Raw genomic sequence first — 19,887 nt, 5'->3', positions numbered from 1 at the left:
CTGCCTTTCATTAAATCATTTTCTCTCTCTCTCAAGTTTCGCCCATACCTTTACGGTCGTCCCTTCAACTTAAGTAGTGACGGAGCACCATGCCCTCTGTTGGTTGGCAAACATGCGCGACGCTTCAGGACGACTGGCATGGTGGAGCTTGCGGCTAAAGGAATTTGACGTCACTATTGTCTACAAGTCTGGCCGTGAGCATGAAGACGCTGACACACTGTTCCGCGCACCTATTGATCCTGCCAGTCAGGAAACAGAGGACGATGATGGCTTTCTGGGCACCATTAGTTCACCGGACTTGATCAGACGGCAGTGTGACGACGCTGAGATTCGACCGATCATTGATCATCTAGAGGGCCGCGGCACAGCCCTACCACGCTATCTGTCCCCCTCATTGACGTCATTCTGTCTACGAGACAACGTGCTGTACAAGAAGAATGCCCGTTCGACCAGCCGTGCTTACCTCCTGGTGGTTCCAAGAGACATGCCAGACGACGTCCTCTTCGCTTGCCATGGCGAACCCACATCTGGCCATTTAGGCTTCTCACGAACACTCGCTAGAGTAAGCGAGATGTATTATTGGCCCGGGCTTTTGGCAAGCGTCAAACAGTACATTAAAAGCTGTCGTGAATGCCAGCGCCGAAATACACCTGCCGTTAAGCCGGCTGGCTTACTTCAGCCAATTGAAGCACCTCAATCAAAGGGGAAAATTAGGCTCACATACCTCACATGCCTTTCGACCAAGTGAGCATGGACATTCTCGGACCGTTTCCTCTGTCTGCCGACGGCAACAAATGGGTGATCGTCGCGACTGATCATTCAACACGCTATGTTGAGACGTAGGCGATCCCCCGAGCTACGGTTTCAGAGGTAGCGCAATTCTTCATGCGCCACATCGTAATGCGTCATGGTGCTCCCTCCACTGTAATAACAGACAGAGGGACAGCATTCACGGCGCAGCTTATGCATTGTAAAATAAAGGATCCGAGACTGATCAACTGTTTACTGATTTCATTCGATCCTCTTCTTCTCCTTCTCTCTCTTCACTTTCTGTTCTTCTTTTTACCAGGACGTTACATTCTGCGGGTCTCTTATTGCCATCCTTCCGCGGATGGTAAGGCACTAGGTTACCTACAGTTGTAACTTCTGTCTTGCCTGCTGGTCCTTCAAAGTGCACAGACTTGAGTATACCTTGCTGCTTTACCGTTTTGAGGACGACATAAGGGCCCGTGAAAGCAGTCTTCGAACGATCAAGACCTTTTCGTACTAGCACCATGTCTCCAGGTTGTACGTTGGGCATATGCGTTGCATGGCGCGAGTTAAGTTTATACATATGGTATTCTACTGACGTCTTCTTGCGTTCTGGAATATGGATCTTCCCTACTATACCAAATTCGTGAGCTGCTGGTAACCACGTTGTCTTCTGAAAGGCAGCAAACTGAGGGCTACAGCCAAGTCCAGCTGTGTGGGATTGATTGTGATGCCTAACCGCTGCCTCAAGAGCACACTACCATCCTCCACGAACTTCTGCGTATATAGAAATGAAGGTCTTCAAGTCACGTATGAGACGTTCTGCTAGAGCATTTCCTTCCGGGTGATATGGTGCTGAAAATCTCAAAGTGATACCCTTTTCTGCTGCCCACCGACGGAGCCTCTCGCTGCGGAATGCAGGTCCATTATCAGACACAATCACCTTGGTGTGTCTAAATGCCTCTCTTTCCATCAGTGCAATCACACTGTTTGCATCTTCTTTTCCGAGCTTGGCCGCCGCCATACGTGTGCACTGGTCAACAGCCACTATAAAAGACTGAGTCCGGCGCACACCCTCCCCTTTCTTTTTGATTTCAGCGAAATCGAGATGGACGACTTCGAAGGGGACATCTGAATACAAAGGAATGACCATTTGGTTTCCTTTTGGGCGGAACTTGGCTTTGATAGTCTGACATTGATGACAGGTCTTGACATAATTCTCTACATCGGCTTTCATGTTCTTCCACGCGAAACGTTTCTGAATCTTCCAGTAAGTCCGCCAAACGCCATTATGCCCCCCGGAGTGTGGACTGTCATGATAGATCCACAATATTTTGGATATGCAGCTTTGAGGTACAACAAACTTTCCGTCGATTAATTTTACTTCTTCAGTATCTTCCCATACACTTGCGACGTGTGCCCCTTGGTCGTTGTTTATTGGTGGTATGTGCAACCTTGATAACGCGTCCGCGTCAGGTAGCTTTTCACCGGGTCTGTGGCTAACATCAAACGTGAACTGCTGAATTTCGCTAATCCATCTTGCCACTCTTCCCTTCGGTTGTGTAAGGCTCAGAAGGTATGTCAAAGCCTGATTGTCCGTGAAGAGCTTGAACCGACGGCCCTCCAAATAACTCATGAAGTATCGTAACGCTAGCACTACTGCTAGGGCCTCCTTTTCCGTGGTGGTGTAATTTACTTCCGCTTTTGAAAAGGTGTAGGAGTAATAGCCAATGACCTTTAACTGGTGGCTTCTGTCTTGGCTGGAATCTCGTTGGTATAACACTGCTCCTGTGCCATAATTGGACGCGTCAGTGCAGAGTTCGAAGGGTTTGGCGAAATCAGGTAATATCAAGATTGGATCTGAAGATATTGCGCGCACCAGTTCTTCATATGCACGGTCGCACTCGTCGCTCCACACAAAGGGAACTTCCTTTTGAGTGAGCCTTGTAAGACACCTGGATCTCGCCGCAAAGTCTTTAATGAACGCCGGAAAATGTCCTGCCAATCCCAAGAATACACGCAGGAAGTGAACATCGTAGGGCTTACGCATTTCCTTGATTCGTTGGACGGACTGTTCCTTTGTCGTCTTCGTGAAGCCGTTCAGGACTCTGCCAAGGAACACCACCTTTCTCTGAAAGAATTCACTTTTCTTCTTGTTTATTTTTAGATGTGATTTGCTCAACGCTTCTAGTATTTGAGAGACGTGGGAACAGTGCTCTTCCTCGGTACGGGAGTAAATAATGATGTCATCGACATAAACATTGCAGAAATCTACGATGAAATCTTTAAGTACCCCGTTCATCATGCGCTGAAACCAAGCACCCGAGTTCCAACCGAATGGCAGACGGTTGTATTCATATTGCTACGGAACAGTATTTGCCTTGACGAAGAGGCGAGCAGTGTGAAGACGACGACGAAGATTAGAGGCTACTGCGGGCTGTGGCTTCTTGGCCAAGTGCGGCGCATTTCTTTGTAAATATACTTGTATATAGCTTTTCGTCTGCGTCTTCCTACGTAACATATCTGGTGGAGGTGGACGTTCCCTGTACCTCGTCACGGAGCTTCGCAGTGGACGGTACGTCGAGTCTTCCGTCATGGCTCCCGCCGACGACAGCTCGACTCAGCCAGCTCCGACACCTGCTGCCACTTCGACGACCTACATCGCTCTCCCCGCTTCCCGCGATCCTGGCGTATTCTCGGGCAAAGATGGGGAAGACGTCGACGACTGGATCAGCCTGTACGAACACGTCAGCCGCAATAACCGGTGGGACCCTACTATCATGCTCGCCAACGCACTCTTTTACCTCGGTGGCACACCTCGAGTTTGGTTTCGGACACACGAAGAGGAGATCACCAGTTGGGATTCGCTTAAGCAAAAGCTCCGAGACTTGTTCGGAAACCCCTACGGTCACCAACTTGCCGCGCAGAGGGCGTTATCCGGCCGTGTGCAGACGTCCACAGAGCCCTACGTCACATACATCCAAGACGTCTTGGCTCTGTGCCGCAAAGTTGACGCACACATGACTGAGCCAGACAAGGTTTCCCACATCCTCAAAGGCATTGCGATGACGCCTTCAACTTGCTCGTATTCAACAACGTGGCGACGGTGGATGCGGTTATAAAAGAGTGTCGCCGCCTGGAACTCGCTAAAAGCCGACGTATCGACCAGCAGTTTGCCCGTCTGCCCAACACCCCAGCGACATCTTCCTGTGCCGACGCTCCTCGTCCCAACAACACTGGTGATGTTACCAGGATCGTCCGGCGTGAGATTGAGGCCGCCTATCCGGCTGCCTTCGACTCCAGCTCCTCCAACGCACCTGCAGTCACGGTTTCCCTGATCCAGGCAGTTGTCCGCCAGGAGTTCGCGAACATGGGTCTTCACACCGTCTGCTCGGCCCATCGCCCTGATACCCATCCGGCTTCTTCGATTACGCCCCGTCCCACATCTTATTACCCACCACGTTTCCGCAACCCATCTGATTGGCGCACTGCTGACGACAAGCCCATTTGTTTTCACTGCCGTAGAATCGGGCACATTTCTCGCCACTGTCGCAGTCGTTGGAGTTCCCCGACCCGGTCTACTTATACTGCCTACTCTCGCCCAGGTGGCCCTTCTCGACCCTATGCAGCACGCTCCGATAATGCCGCCACTGATTCTCCTGCGCCGAACCGCCCCTATTCTCGTTCGCCTTCGCCCCAACGACGACAATCTCGCTCTCCTCAGCCCCGTCGCTCCTATTCGCCGACTCCCTTCGGACGCCGCTCCCAGCCGGAAAACTAGACGATGCAGCGCCTCGAGGTGACGCTGCATTGCTCCCTACGCCGCCAAATCCTCTACTGACGTTGCCCACTCATCTGAACCTTCTTGACGTGCAAGTCGACGGTGTTTCTGTATCTGCTCTTATAGACACTGGGGCGCATGTATCCGTAATGAGTGCTGACCTTCGTAACCGGCTGAAGAAGATACTCACACCCCCCACGACGCCTGTTGTCCGTGTCGCCGATGGCGGCACAGCCCCCGTAATTGGTATGTGTGCCGCCCGCGTCTCCTTCGCCGATCGCTCCACTATCGTGCTATTCACAGTCATCGCCCACTGTCCCCACGACATCATCCTCGGCTTGGACTTCCTCTCCGCGCATTCTGCTCTCATCGACTGTTCAGCCAGTACTCTCCGCCTTGACCTGCCTGTTCTGGATCCCTCTGAACCACACCCTAGTCGCCTCAGTTCCGTCGACTTCGTTCGCTTGCCACCTTCGGCACTGACCTACGTTGACTTAGTGTCATCCCCACCGGTGCCCGACGGTCACTACATCGCGGCTCCCATGCAAGACGTCCTGCTTACACACGGGATCACAGTGCCTCATACAGTTTTATCTATTACGGCGAATTGCGTCTGCCTGCCCGTGGTCAATTTTGGCTTGACGGCACAAGTGCTGCCACGCGGGATGTCTCTGGCCCAGCTTTGCTCATTCGAGGATCACTCAGTAGCATCTATTGCAGTAGACGACAATTCAGCCGATCCTCCTCTACCATCGCAGTCGGCAACTTGTGCCATTGCCGACTTACAGAAAATGATTGCGCCCGACATGCCGTCCGAGCACGCTCGTGAGCTCTACCGCGTTTTGTTATCCTATCACGATATTTTTGACTTTAACGATCGTCCCTTGGCCCAAACTACAGCTGTTAAACATCGCATTAATACCGGCGATGCCCCTCCTATTCATCGCCGCCCGTATCGAGTGTCCCCGGCTGAGCGTCAAGTTATTCACGCTGAAGTTCGCAAAATGCTTGCCAAGAACATTATTGAACCGTCGTGTAGTCCATGGGCGTCACCTGTTGTACTTGTAAAGAAGGATGGCTCGTGGCGCTTTTGCGTGGATTATCGGCACCTGAACAGGGTTACCAAAAAGGACGTGTATCCCCTACCTCGGATTGATGACGCCCTTGACTGCCTCCACGGTGCTCGCTATTTCTCCTCTATTGACCTTCGCTCCGGCTACTGGCAGATTGCCGTGGACGATCTAGACCGCGAGAAGACTGCTTTTGTAACACCCGACGGTCTTTATCAATTCAAAGTGATGCCTTTCGGTCTATGTAATGCTCCTGCCACTTTTGAACGCATGATGGACTCCCTTCTTCATGGCTTCAAATGGTCCACGTGCCTGTGCTACTTAGACGACGTTATAGTATTCTCCCCAACGTTCGCTACACACTTGGAGCGCCTCTCAGCAGTCCTGGACGTTTTTCGGCGAGCCGGTCTACAACTCAACGCATCGAAGTGCCAATTCGGCCGTCGCCAGATTACTGTCCTTGGACATCTCGTTGACGCGCACGGAGTGCAACCGGACCCAGGCAAGATCCATGCTGTTACGCACTTCCCTGTTCCGAAGTGTGTCAAAGATGTGCGGAGCTTCGTCGGCCTGTGTTCGTACTTCCGCCGTTTCGTGAAAAATTTCGCGGCAATAGCACGACCACTAACAGAGCTTTTGAAAAAAGACGCTCCTTTCCAGTGGGGCGATAACGAGGCCTCTGCGTTCTCGCATCTAATCGACCTCCTCACAACGCCTCCCGTTCTGGCCCACTTCGATCCTTCTGCGCCTACCGAAGTCCGTACTGATGCCAGCGGCCACGGAATTGGCGCGGTACTGGCACAACGCCAGCGCGGCAGCGACCGTGTTATCGCTTACGCCAGCAGGCTCCTTTCACCCTCCGAGCGCAACTATTCCATCACTGAGCGTGAGTGTCTGGCCCTAGTTTGGGCGGTTGCGAAGTTCCGTCCATACTTATATGGCAGGCCCTTTTCCGTTGTTACAGACCACCACGCGCTTTGCTGGTTATGCTCACTGAAAGATCCTACAGGAAGACTTGGTCACTGGGCCTTACGCCTCCAAGAATATTCGTATACTGTTACCTACAAATCCGGCCGACTACACAAGGATGCTGACTGCCTGTCTCGCTACCCGGTAGACGAGCCTGACGACGCCGACAGTAGTAACGCCAACGGCATTTTCTCTGTGTCTGACTTCGCTAACATCGCCGATGAGCAGTACCGGGACCTATCGCTGCGAGCACTCATCGAGCGTCTGCGCTCTACACCTACCGACGCCTCCGTTCGCCGATATGTCCTCCACGGCGGCATTCTGTACCGAAGGAACTTCGTCCCTGATGGATCTGATCTTCTTGTCGTGCCAAAACATCTACGACGAACTGTGCTCTTTGAGATGCATGACGCACCCACTGCAGGCCATCTTGGGGTAACCCGCACGTACGACCGCGTCCGGCGCCGCTTCTATTGGCCTGGTCTCGCTCGCTCCGTCCGACGCTATGTTGCTGCCTGTGATCCCTGCCAGCGTCGGAAAACACCTCAGGTGCTACCTGCTGGTCATCTCCAGCCGATCACCGTCCCTGTGGAACCGTTCTTTCGTGTTGGATTAGACCTCCTCGGCCCCTTTCCCACGTCATCTTCGGGGAACAAATGGGTAGCCGTCGCAACTGATTACGCCACCCGATACGCTATCACGCGGGCTCTCCCTACCAGTTGCGCCACTGACGTCGCGGACTTTCTCTTGCGTGACATTATCTTGGTTCATGGCGCCCCGCGACAGCTGCTTACTGACCGTGGTCGCAACTTCCTGTCGAAAGTTATCGCCGACATTGTGCGTTCCTGCTCCACTCAACACAAGCTGACTACCTCATACCATCCTCAAACGAATGGCCTGACGGAGCGGTTAAACCGTACCCTTACCGATATGCTGTCGAAGTACGTTTCCAAGGACCACCACGACTGGGACATTGCCCTTCCTTACGTCACATTTGCGTACAATTCTTCCCGGCACGACACCGCCGGATTTTCTCCATTTTATTTACTGTACGGTCGCGAACCGACCTTGCCCCTTGATACGGCACTTCCTCCTGCTGCGATCTCAACAAGCGAGTATGCGCGCGACGCCATCGCCCTCGCCGACCATGCACGCCAGCTTGCCCGTGCTCGACTGACGGCCTCGCAAACCACTCAGCAGCGTCAGTACAACGCCCGCCACCGTGACGTGCAGTTTTCGCCTGGTGCGCTCGTGCTCCTGTGGTCGCCCTCTCGTCACATTGGGCTTTCAGAGAAGCTCCTTTCGCGATACACTGGGCCCTACCGCGTGCTGCGCCAGGTGACGCCTGTGACGTATGAAATTGAACCTGTGAGTTCGACCTCGCCGTCTACTCTGGCATCTAGTGATGTCGTGCACGTCAGTAGGCTCAAGGCCTACTACAGTGCTTCAGAGTCCGGCCTTTAATCGCTCCGGGACGGCGCTTTTGCCGCCGGGGGTAGTGCTACGGAACAGTATTTGCCTTGACGAAGAGGCGAGCAGTGTGAAGACGACGACGAAGATTAGAGGCTACTGCGGGCTGTGGCTTCTTGGCCAAGTGCGGCGCATTTCTTTGTAAATATACTTGTATATAGCTTTTCGTCTGCGTCTTCCTACGTAACAATATATATCAAATGGTGTTATAAATGCCGTGTACTTCTTTGATTTTTCCTGGAGAGGTACCTGCCAGTAACCTTTGCACAAATCGATTCGTGAGAACCATTGGCATCCTCCAGTATCATTAATGATGTCGTCAATCAAAGGCATAGGGAATGGATAAGTTCTGTATGGGTGTTTATTTGCCGATAATCAGTACAAAGTCGCAGTGAACCATCTTCTTTGGGAACAATAGTTACAGGAGACGCAAAAGGTGACGTTGAGGGCCTTATTATTCCAGCGTTCAGCATTTGTTGCAGCTCTTGTTTCAGCCATACTTTCTTTTCATGAGAAATCCTGTATGCTAGAGAGCATACAGGATTTCTCATGAAAAGAAAGTATGGCTCCGTACAATAGTCGTGTCGCGGAGTTCAAAAGGCACTTCGGGTACAGAAGCTGCAGGTGGATATGTATCAAGGCATATAGTAGTAGTAGTAGTAAACGTTTATTCCATGAAGGGATTGAAGGTTGAGTGGGTGGGGCCCTCAGTCCAGGGCTCCACTGGCCTTAGCGGCTCGCTGGGCTTGGTCGAGGAGAGCCAGTTGGCTCTCCCGTTCCGTGCTAGCAAGCCAGGTCTCCCACTGCCTGTTTCTGGGTATTTGCCCTAATTTGGGGGAATTTGGGGCCGCGAATTGCACTCCCATGTAATGTGGGCAAGAGTGGGCCGCTCTCCGCACCATGGACAGATGTCCGCGTATTGTGTGGGACTTATATGGTGTTGTCGGTATAGATTTGTGTACGTGTTCGTTTGTAGTCGGCGCCAGTCACGAGCCTGTTCCCCGGTAAGGTCCGGGTGCGGATTACTAAATTTTTGGCGGTCACGTCGCTGGTTTTCCAAGATGTCGCGTGAGCTTGTTAGAGGTTCGTCGATAGGACTCGTCGGCGCTCGGATGTGAAATACGCGAGCTAGCCGATCCGCCCTTTCGTTTCCCTCCAGTCCCGTGTGTGCTGGGCACCACACAGTGGTATGAGATTCTTGTAAGCCATGTCCCAAAATGTTTAAGGCCGCCTTGGGGATGTTTCCAGTTAAATAGAGTCGGCAGGCTACTTAGGAGTCTGTGAGTACCGAGGCTGACTCTCCTCTCCGGTCTTTATCCTTGATGGCTAGGGCGATTGCTACCGCCTCTGCCGTACTGGCTGAGTTTGCTTTGGTAGAGGCTGCTACGGTCGATCGTTGGCTTACAGCCGCTAGGCAGTATCTGTTATTTTGTATTTTAGCTACGTCCGTGTAGATCGTTCCGGGGTGCGAGCCGAAGCGCTTTTGTAGATTCTTAGCCCTTGCCTGCCTTCTAGGTTGATGATATTTAGGATTCATGTTTTTTGGTATTGGAGAAACTGTTATTCGATTCCGTATTTCTCGAGGCATTGGGGTGGTTTCCTCGTTTAGGTACTGGGGTCGTAGGGGATACCCTAAGCGCTCGAGCAGGGCCCTGCCTGTTGCGGTGATATTGAGCCTTTCCCTTTGAGATATTATTACCGCGGATGCGTGCTCTTCGTACGAGTTGTGCAAACCTAGGGCCTCCAGTCTATCTGTGGCGGCATTTTTAGGTAGCCCCAGGGCGGTTTTGTACGCCGTGCGTATCAGAATGTTGATAGCTCTTATTTCAGTGTTTGTAGGGTGCTGGTAAGGTAGGCTGTACGTCACCCTGCTGATTATGAAAGCTTGTATCAATCTGATTGTTTCGTCTTCTTTAAAGCCCTTCCTGTGGAAAGTTACCCTGTGTATCATTCGGGCCACCTGTTGTACTGTAGATTTAAGCAAGAGTAGGGTGTGATCTACTCTGCTGTTACTTTGTAACCAGAGGCCCAGAATTCGCAGTTTTTGCACTTGCCGTATTGGTTGGCCTTGGAGTGTTAGCCGGATCTCTGGTTTTGTGCGCGTGTATTTTGCTTTAATTGGAATAAATTCCGATTTCTCCGGCGCGCAGCACATGTCCGCCATGTCTGTGAAGGATTCTACTTTGTTTATTGCCTCCTGTAGGGTGTTTTCCTTATGCTCACTTGAGCCTGTCGAGGCCCATAAGGTAATATCGTCCGCGTACAGTGCGTGACCTAGATCTGGTATTGTCTCCAGGGACAGAGCGAGTCTGCGCATTCCGATGTTAAATAACAGTGGTGACAAGATGTAACCCTGCGGTGTGCCTCTGCCTGGTACCTGCATTTCTTCCGATCGGAGTGAGTCGACACCTATGGTGGCCGTGCGATCTTGCAGAAAAGAGCGTATGTAGGCGTATGTTTTCGAGCCACAAGCTAATTCTTTCAGCTCTTCCAGTATGAGCTGGTGCGATATGGTGTCGAACGCTTTCTTAAAGTCTAGCGCTACCACTATTTTATCGGAGCTGCCGGCTGAAGGGTTTAGGACTTCGTCTTTTAGCATGAGGAAAATGTCTTGGGCGGATAGATGGGGCCGAAATCCAAACATTGAAGTTGGGAAGAGTTGGTTGCTTTCTATGTGAGCGGTTAAGCGCGTTAGCACGACTTTCTCAAATAGTTTCCCTAGGCAGGATGTGAGGGAGATTGGTCGTAGGTTTTGAAAGTTTTTGGCCTTCGTGCGTTTGGGTATGAGGATTATTTTAGCCTCTTTCCACTCTCTCGGCACCAAGCCGGTGTCCCAAACCTCTGTGTTAAAGAAGTCTGCGATTTGATGAAGGGTTTCGTGACTAAGATTTCTTATCATAGCATTAGTGATTTGATCACTGCCTGGGGCTGTGGTTTTCTTTAGGGATTGCGCTGCTGCATGTACCTCCGCTACTGTTATTGGGGCATCGAGCTCATCGTTAGCTGCGCCGTCGTAGGCAGGGTAGTGCTGCTTTTGGGGAGGGTTTCCTATATAGGTTTCTCTAAGTTTCCGCAAAAGTTCCTCATCCGTACCTTCGAATTCGCTAGCTATTTGCCTTAGCGTTCTGGAGGTGGATGTTTTAGTGCCTGATGGGTCCATCATACTGCGGAGTATGGCCCACGTTTTTTTTTTTTTTTTTGTGTGTGCAGGGTGCCCTGCATGGACGCACACAATTGTATCCAATTGTCATCATCCAAATGTTGGGCGTATTCATTCGCCTCTTGGGACAGTTTCGCTATTCTAAGTTTTAGTTTTCGATTATGCCTCTGTCGTCTCCATCGTTTTATGAGGCTACGCTTGGCTTCCCAGAGATGCAGTAGATGTGAGTCTACTGCCGGGACGTCGTCTGTTAGCGCCACCTTCTTGGTGGTCCGTCTATAGGCCGTTCGTATTTGTTCTGCCCAGGTCGCCGCATTGTTTAGCTGAGTGTTTGGTTGATTCTGCCGATACGCTTTCCAGTCAGTGATCGTTGCTTGGCCTCGTGGTCGTCTAATCTTGGGCGAGTTTACCGAAATGCTTATGATGCTGTGGTCGCTACCTAGGTTTTCCTCGAGGTTAGTCCAGCTGATTCGGTCTAAAGTATTTGCAAACGTGAGGCCTGGGAAAGTATCTGTCGTGACGCTATTTCCTGTTCGCGTAGGAGAGTCCAGGATGGTGACTAGCCTCATAGTGTGGTCCTCCATCGCCTCCACGAGGTTGCGACCTTTAGGAGAGTCCCTCGGATACCCCCAGTCTGTGTGTGGCGAGTTGAAGTCCCCAAGTATTAATATTTTATCCTGATTTCATGCTAGGGATTTTGCATGCCAAAACAGATCTTTGAAATTGGCGGATCGTTCCCTTGGGGGGCTATAGATGTTGATTATGATGGTTTTGGATTTGTTGCGTTTACAGGGCCAGATTGTTAGAATTTGGTGCTGAATATTTGTTTGGGACATGTAGCTTACACTCACTGCGATGTCTTTTCGAACCAGCGTTGCGATTTTTGGGTGGTCGGGGTGGGTGTGGTAAACATAGCCCAGTAGGGTGTGTATTTTATTTCCTAGTTCCTGAATACATATTATGTCTGGCTGGATTGGCGCCGTCTGCATGAAGTGGGATAATGCGGCTATCTTATTGTGGAGAGTGCGACAATTCCATTGCCAAATTTCCAGGGTTTCGTTTGAATTTGGACGTCGATTAGCCATGATTAGTACCTTCGCTGTCCGTCGTCTCTATAGCCTTCAGGCGCCGCGTTGGGGCTCCCGGGCTAACATTTGCTCGCTTGCGCATGGCGCCGCGTACGCTGTTGACGGATTCATCTACATAGGTTTTTAATTTTTGTAGCTCGCTGCACATTTGTTGTTGGAAATTCTGCATTTGCCGCGCTAAAATTGCGATCTGATTGGACAGCGTGTCCTGATTGATGGGTTTTGGCTTCGCAGATTCCTTAGCTATCACGGGTTCCGTATTTTTGGGTATGGATTGAGTTTGGGTGGAGCGGAGTGCGGCCAGCTCTTGTTTTATTTCGGCTAAGCTAGCTTTAAGGAGTTTGTTTTCGGCAAGAATGCGTTGGTATTCGGGACTTTCAGTTATGGCTTTGGCAGTGGATGACGCAACTTGCGCCCAGCTTACCTGTGGGTTGGTTTGTTGCTGGCCTTTCTGTACGGCAGCCCTGGACTTTGTAGAGGGTGTTTGGGAGAGATTTGTGGGTTTTGAGAAAGGGAAAGTTTCATGGCGGCTCGTGCTGCGATGTCTGGATCCCGATCGAGATCTTGAGCTGGATCTTGATTGGTGTCTCTCTCGCGGAGTGCGGCTGCCAGATCCGTGTCCGAGTCTCGGGAATTCTTGGTCTCTGTAGGCTGCTTCTTCCTCTTCCGAGCTGAACCATCGGGATGGATGTTTATGTTGCAGCTTGCTACTGGTATGTGGTACAGTTTTCGAGGATGGTTTGTTGCGCCGAGATGCGTTGGTGTGCTGCAAGCGACGGTTTGGCTTCAGTCTTTTTTTGCAGCTACGGTCTCCTGTGAGGTGTGGCTCCCCGCACATGGCACAGCGTGGGGTGCATTGGTGCCCTTCCGTGGGTTCCGATGTGCCACACGTGCGGCACACTTGGAGTTCTGGTTGTGGGCACACGTCTGTGCGGTGTCCCACTTGTTGGCACAGTTTGCAGACTTGCACCGTATTTTTGTAAGGGTAGCACGCTAGCTCTCCTCCTTGGTAGTAGACGTAGCGTGGTACAAACGTACCGTAAAATGTGATCACTGCAGTCTTTGAGTCTCCGAGCATGCGGGCTTGAATTATTATTGCGATAGCAATTATATGGACACTCAAAAGCAGATTTCTGCCGTCGGCGTCGCCGTCGCCGTCGCCGTGATGTTCCGTATGACGTCATTTGGAGATGAAATCGTCGCCGCGCGCCGAACGCTGTATGTGCGAGTGAAAGGGCGCGAGGGGCGCGTCTTTCACGGGGAGTGAACGCACGGCGGAGAACAAACGCGCGTTCTGCGCCGTGCTCGCATAAGGGCTGCTGAAGTAGGCGTCTCTTTTCTCCTTTACAATCACCATATATGTAGAGCAAACGCGCCTTCTTCAGACGCGCGAGAGGCCGTGGGGGAGGGGGAGGGAAGGGAGGCGACGTTTAGCTGCGGCACCAAGTGCCTATTTATATCAGAGGCTCCAGCAACAGTCACCAACGCCGCACGCATTTTGAGCTAACGCGGGCAAAACGCCGATGGCGTCGACAACAGTTCTGCGTGTTGTTGCTACCAAAGCCGCTCACCTTACTTCGTATGACATTGCTGTGTTGCTATCGCATTCATTGCTTCGCCCTTAGGGCTAAACTGTGACATTTTTTCCACACCTTGGGATCGGATACGTAAGTTGACCTTGAGGGTGTCAGATGGGGTATGGGGCGGTATGCCATGCACTACGCCGCGCACAGCCTCGTCTCCGGTGGCCACGTACGCGTTCACTGCATGCGGCCTGCCGTTGATGACGATGGAGGTAAGTTTGCGTACTCGTTCCGCCACTTCTTGCAAAGGGGTCGATACGATAAAAAAGTTGTCGCAGTTTCACCTGAAAGGCGAAGCATCAATTGCGATAGCAAACTTGTAGAGAGCTATACGGAGTAATGATATTAGCTTTATCAGCTGTATAAACTTGGACATGCAGCAGCATCGGCAACACGCAGAACTGTTGTCGACGCCATCGGCGTTTTGCCCGCGTTCGCTCAAAATGCGTGCGGCGTTGGTGACTGTTGCCGGAGCCTCTGATATAAAAAAGGAGAAAAGAGACGCCTACTTCTGCAGCCCTTAAGCGAGCACGGCGCAGAACGCGCGTTTGTTCTCCGCCGTGCGTTCACTCCCCGTGAAAGACGCGCCCCTCGCGCCCTTTCACTCGCACATACAGCGTTCGGCGCGCGGCGACGATTTCATCTCCAAATGACGTCATACGGAACCTCACGGCGACGGCGACGGCGACGGCGACGGCGACGCCGACGGCAGAAATCTGCTTTTGAGTGTCCATATAATTGCTATCGCAATAAAATATTTGAGCCCGGTTTAATACGGAGCATGAAGTGCTCACCTTGTACGTGGCCGTTGCATGCTTCGATGACCGCTTCGGCGAGCAACGGGCTGGTGAGGGATCGGATTGGAAGTCCTTGGTGGGGTCTTATGACGACCTTGAAATCGTCGCGTGGCGGAAGCTTGCGGTATTTTGGCCGTCGTCGGTTATTCCTGGAGGCGTTCTGGCCTTGAGCAATTTCGGAGCTGGGTCCGTTTCTCGATGCTTGTTGTTGGCGTTCCTTTGCTTGCGCTTTACGCTGTCGCAGGGTGAGTACCGTTTGCCAGTCCTCTTCTCCAGCGTTTAGTGTTCTCGTCGGACCGCCGCCGCTGTAGCTGCTGCTTGGTCCTATGGTCATGGGCTTGGAAGCTTGGGGTTCGGTATCACGGCAATCCATGCCTTCGGTGTCTTCTTCGTGGCCTCCGCGGCTCCGATCTGGGGAATTCTTCGCGTCCTCTGCGCCAGACGCAGGTGTTTGCGCCGCCATCTAGGGCCGGGCTCTCCGCACGCCTCTAAGGACATTTCTACTAGCGGGAAGGCCTCACGGCCTCCCACCCCACCCCGGGCCTGACCGGCCCGGCACAACACCCCTGCAGACTCTGCAGCACACCAAGGCCTTCCATCTCGGCCTGATACGTGCCGCCTATGCCTGCCGGTTTTGCTTCGCCCAGCCATGGCGACTCCACTCTATCCCTTCTTTCGCTCCCACTTACCCCTCCCCGTTGGCGCTGATGATGATGATGATGATAAGTGGTTCTTGAGGGAAAGGGAAAGGTTGGCGCTATCTTCTGCAGCCCTTGAGGGAGCACGGCTCAGCGCCACGTTGGCGCTGAGCCGTGCTCCCTCAAGGGCTGCAGAAGATAGCGCCAACCTTTCCCTTTCCCTCAAGAACCACTTATCGCCGCCTTCCTCGGCGTTCCGCCGGGCGCTGCCGCTACCACCTACGCTCCGGTATGCTTAGCGTGGCGTTCACGAGGTTCGTGACTTCTGAGGTCCGTGGTGGGATGAAAAACGGTCCCTGGTCCAGAAATTTGGTATCCACAGGTTCCGCTTGCATTCATGGATCGAATGGTGTCGGTCAATCCGGTGTTTTGAAGAAAAGTTAGCTGAAACGCATAGGTATTCCAAGAACAATGTGAGCGCGTCTGCCTCATGCGGGGCGCTGCGCGCGTCCTCGAGGCATATAAGTTCGGGAAAAATTGTCCATATGTCATTAGCGCATTTGGCAGTCCTCATCTGTGGCGGTGTCTGGACATTTGAAACCAGGGAGTCTAAAGTCACTTCATCTTTCCAAGAAAAGTTCATTCGTAGCTTCTTCATGTCGGGTCTTGACAGTATAAACAAGAATTCGACATCACGCATAACCAGCGCTTCTACTGTGAAGTCCTCCCCAGCCAAATGTATACTGACTCTTGTCCAAGTGTGCAGTGTTCGGGATGATCCATCGTAGCTCTTAACCGTTACCACTTTACCTTGTCGCATGTCATCTGCTTTTACCATGGTTTGATTAATCAGACTTACTGAAGCTCCTGTGTCGACTAGGGCACTTACTTCTTTTCCGTTAATAAGCAGTGCCGTTTGTAAAACGTTTGATCGAATCAAGTAGACAGCCTCGTTTTGGTTACACGGGTGGGGCTGTGCACCCACGTTTATTCGTTTTTTGTCTCCTTGACGTCTCGGTTGCTAGGGAAATAGTCAGAAGCTGCGCTTCTGGTAGATGCTGTCATTGCTGTCGCTGTATTATCCGGATGAACCCTGGCTGGATGGATCCAATTGTGCTGCGCAACGGGCCCAGGGGCTTCATGGTAAACGTCCTTAAGACACCCCAGAATGTCTTCAACTGTCTTAGGCGACCTTATTTGCACTAGCCTTTGGCATTCCTTTGTCATACCGTGGATGTCAACCGTGGATTCATACCGTGGATTCAACCGTTTGGCATACCGTGGATTCCTTTGTCAACCGTCTCAAGATGCTTTACACGATAGTCAACGGCCAAACTAAAATGAATTTTGACAATTACTTACAGTTTAACACGTGTAGAAGTACCCGCGGAAAGCACGAACTTACCCTTATTGTAACCCAGGCTAGAACTGTCGCTTATCAATTTTCATTTTTTCCTAGAACGATAAGAGACTGGAACAGGCTCCCACAAGAGGTAACGAACAAGCGTACCATCGACTCTTTCTTATCTGCTATTTCTCAGATGTGAGCGAAGCACGCAATTCCTTTCGTACCGAACTTTTATTTAACTCGTGTCTTTAGTTTCGCAGAGATTGTTCTGCGCAGTAGCGTACAAGTATGATCTGTGTTGCACTGTGTTTGACCTTGCTGTGTTCGAATTTTATTTCGACATTTTCTTTGCTTGTACGGTGTCCCTTTTTCTTTTCTATACCACTCCTGCTTTGGCTGCCAAAAAGCAGCTGGCAGTATTGTCAAATAAATAAATAAATAAATAAATAAATAAATAAATAAATAAATAAATAAATAAATAAATAAATAAATAAATAAATAAATAAATAAATAAATAAATAAATAAATAAATAAATAAATAAATAAATAAATAAATAAATAAATAAATAAATAAATAAATAAATAAATAAATAAATAAATAAATAAATAAATAAATAAATAAATAAATAAATAAATAAATGACTAACGGCACAATAGACGACTCAGGCAAAGTAGGATCTGCTAACAGCAACAGCCGTCTCTTCTCGTAGAAATAGTCAATTAGTGAACTTGAGCGTTGTTTGAAAAATATAGCTTTGTCCCATCGGTCGACCGGGTTCTGATCAAAAGCCGAGATAAAACTTGCTCTCCAGTGATCCCAGGCGTCGTCCGGATGGTCTGTTATGCGGAGCTCATACCATTTCTTGGCATTGTGTACAAGAAATAGTCTCATATTTTGCATTTTATCCTGTGACGTCAACCAGCAGTTCTTTTCACAAGCATATTCAAAGAACTTCAACCAAGTGGTTGCCGACGCCGTCGTCCCATCGAACATGTCCGGCTTCACTAATTCAGCTTTGGGACCATTGTTAGCGCGCAGAGTCTCTGTTAGCATAGCAAGCAATTGTCCATGTTGCTCAATTTGAGACGCCTGCACTTTCAACATCCGCTCCATAAGCATAGCAATGTCCTGGCTATTATCATTTTGAAAGGGCTTGCTACTTGATAACTGTCTGAAGTGCTTTTCATAGTCGGACATTTTGATATTAATCTTCCACGTACCTCGGCTCACGAGATCTGCCTCGGGGACTTTAGCCTTACTTGCGATGAACTGGAGCAGGCTCGGTGACGTCGCTGTCTCTTGGACTTCGACTTGTTCTTCATCTTCGGCTTGGTATGACGTGACGTACGGTTGTCCCGCTGTAGTAGCACCAACTCGTACTTCTATCCACATCCTGTCGGGCTGCGCCAAATGTAAAATAAAGGATCCGAGACTGATCAACTGTTTACTGATTTCATTCGATCCTCTTCTTCTTGCCATGTAGGGTTCTTCGCCCCCACCATCAATGGCAATAAAAGTTTCTACCACCACCTCTTCTTCTTCTCTCTCTCTCTTCACTTTCTCTTCTTCTTTTGACCAGGACGTTACATGCATGAAGCTTTATTGCGATAGCAATTATATGGACACTTCAAGCGGATTTCTGCCGTCTTCGTCGCCGTGAGGTTTCGTATAAAGTCCAAGGGCGAAAAAACCGTCGCCGCGCCCCGTATACGCGAGCGAAAGCGCGCGGGGAACGCGTGCTATCACGGAGAGCGAACGCACGGCGGAAAGCAAACGCGACTTCCGTCACGCGAAAGGCCGTGGCGGTATGGGAGGGAGGGAGGCGGGGCGACGCTGTGCTGCGGCACCAAATGCGTATCTTGCAACCGGGAGCAAGGGGAACTGGCCACTAAGTCTCCCACGCGAAAGGAGGAAGGCGGGAAGGCAGCGCGGGAGGGAGGGAGGGCAGCTTCTACTCTGCCAACAACCGCGCTTGTACTATGCCCGGCTGCGGCGGTCGCCCGCACCGTCTCTTAAAAGCGATCTCCACACGGCTCTGACTTTTGTCTGCGCTGTGCATTCGCCGCTCAGTTTCCGTTGAAGCGATCGAGAGCGCGAATCTTCGCTCGCTGCGGCGTCTGCGCTTGCTGTCAGCGTTTTGACAGTGGTTGTCTGCGGTCATTGAGTGTGATATATTCATGTTTGCTTGTGCGCGCTGACACCACGCTTGTTAATTCAGTTAGTAAGTGAATGTGCCCAAGTTTATGCAGCCGATAAAACTACTATCGGTACTCCGAATAGCTCTCTACTAATTTGCTATCGCAATTGATGCTTCGCCTTTCGGGCGAAACTGCGGCATTTTTAAATTAAGCAAGACCAGGCATCGCAAGACGACCGCGTATCATCCGCAGACCAACGGACTTACCGAGCGACTGAATAAGATGGTCATAGACATGCTCGCAATGTACATGTACATCGACGTCCAACATAAAACATGGGATCGGATCTTGACTTACGTGACCTTCGCGTATAACACCGCGGTGCAAGAGACGACGCGATTCACACCATTTCGCCTTCTCTACGGGCGTGAAGTCGAGACGATTCTGGACGCTATGCTTCCGTGTCAAGACGCTGACCAATTGACAACTGACCCGAGGAATTTTCATATCGTGCCGAGGAAGCTCGGCAGCTCGCGCGGCTGCACATCGGCCAGCAGCAGCAGACAGACGCACGACGCTACAGCAGCCACCACAGGGACGTGTCCGACAGCCCCGGAGACCAAGTTTGGGTGTGGACCTCCGTTCGCCACCGTGGCCTCTGTGAAAAGTTGCTGATCCGGTGTTTTGGTCCATATAAAATGCTCCGAAGCGCCAGTGACGTAAACTACGAGGTGGTCCCGGACTCAACATCGCTGACACGAACCAGGACACAAAGACAACCAAGCTCGGACGTAGTTCATGTTATGCGCATGAAAGCGTACATTGCGCGTTCATAACTTTTTTTTTCGCTCATTCACCCCTCTTTGTTTCTGCTTTTCATTTATCCTCGTGAGTTTACTTCGTTCTTTGACTGTGGCGGCGTGACGTTTATTCTTTCTATTTTGCACTATCGCTTTGTGTGTGTTGTCTTATTTATTATTATATTACCTTTATATATGTCGCCATGTTTAGAGTACGACCACTGAGGCCGATTTACCCTTCCGATGCGAAACCAATCGACGGCCGGTTAAAGATTTGGTGTGAAGCGTTGTTGC

The 19,887-nt window shown here is 51.0% G+C and overlaps 1 protein-coding gene across 2 annotated transcripts in view; it reads right to left on the bottom strand.

Annotated features, from left to right (window-relative positions):
* Positions 1-19,887, bottom strand: part of LOC119452875 (glucose dehydrogenase [FAD, quinone]) — a 207,543-nt gene that overhangs the window by 39,120 nt on the left and 148,536 nt on the right. The gene's annotated exons all lie outside the window — the stretch shown is intronic.

This window comes from Dermacentor silvarum, chromosome 5 (assembly GCF_013339745.2).
Source record: "Dermacentor silvarum isolate Dsil-2018 chromosome 5, BIME_Dsil_1.4, whole genome shotgun sequence".
In the NCBI taxonomy this organism is placed as follows: Eukaryota; Metazoa; Arthropoda; class Arachnida; order Ixodida; family Ixodidae; genus Dermacentor; species Dermacentor silvarum.
The sequence above is the reverse complement of the archived record's forward strand: the minus strand, read 5'-3'. Positions and strand labels throughout refer to the sequence as shown.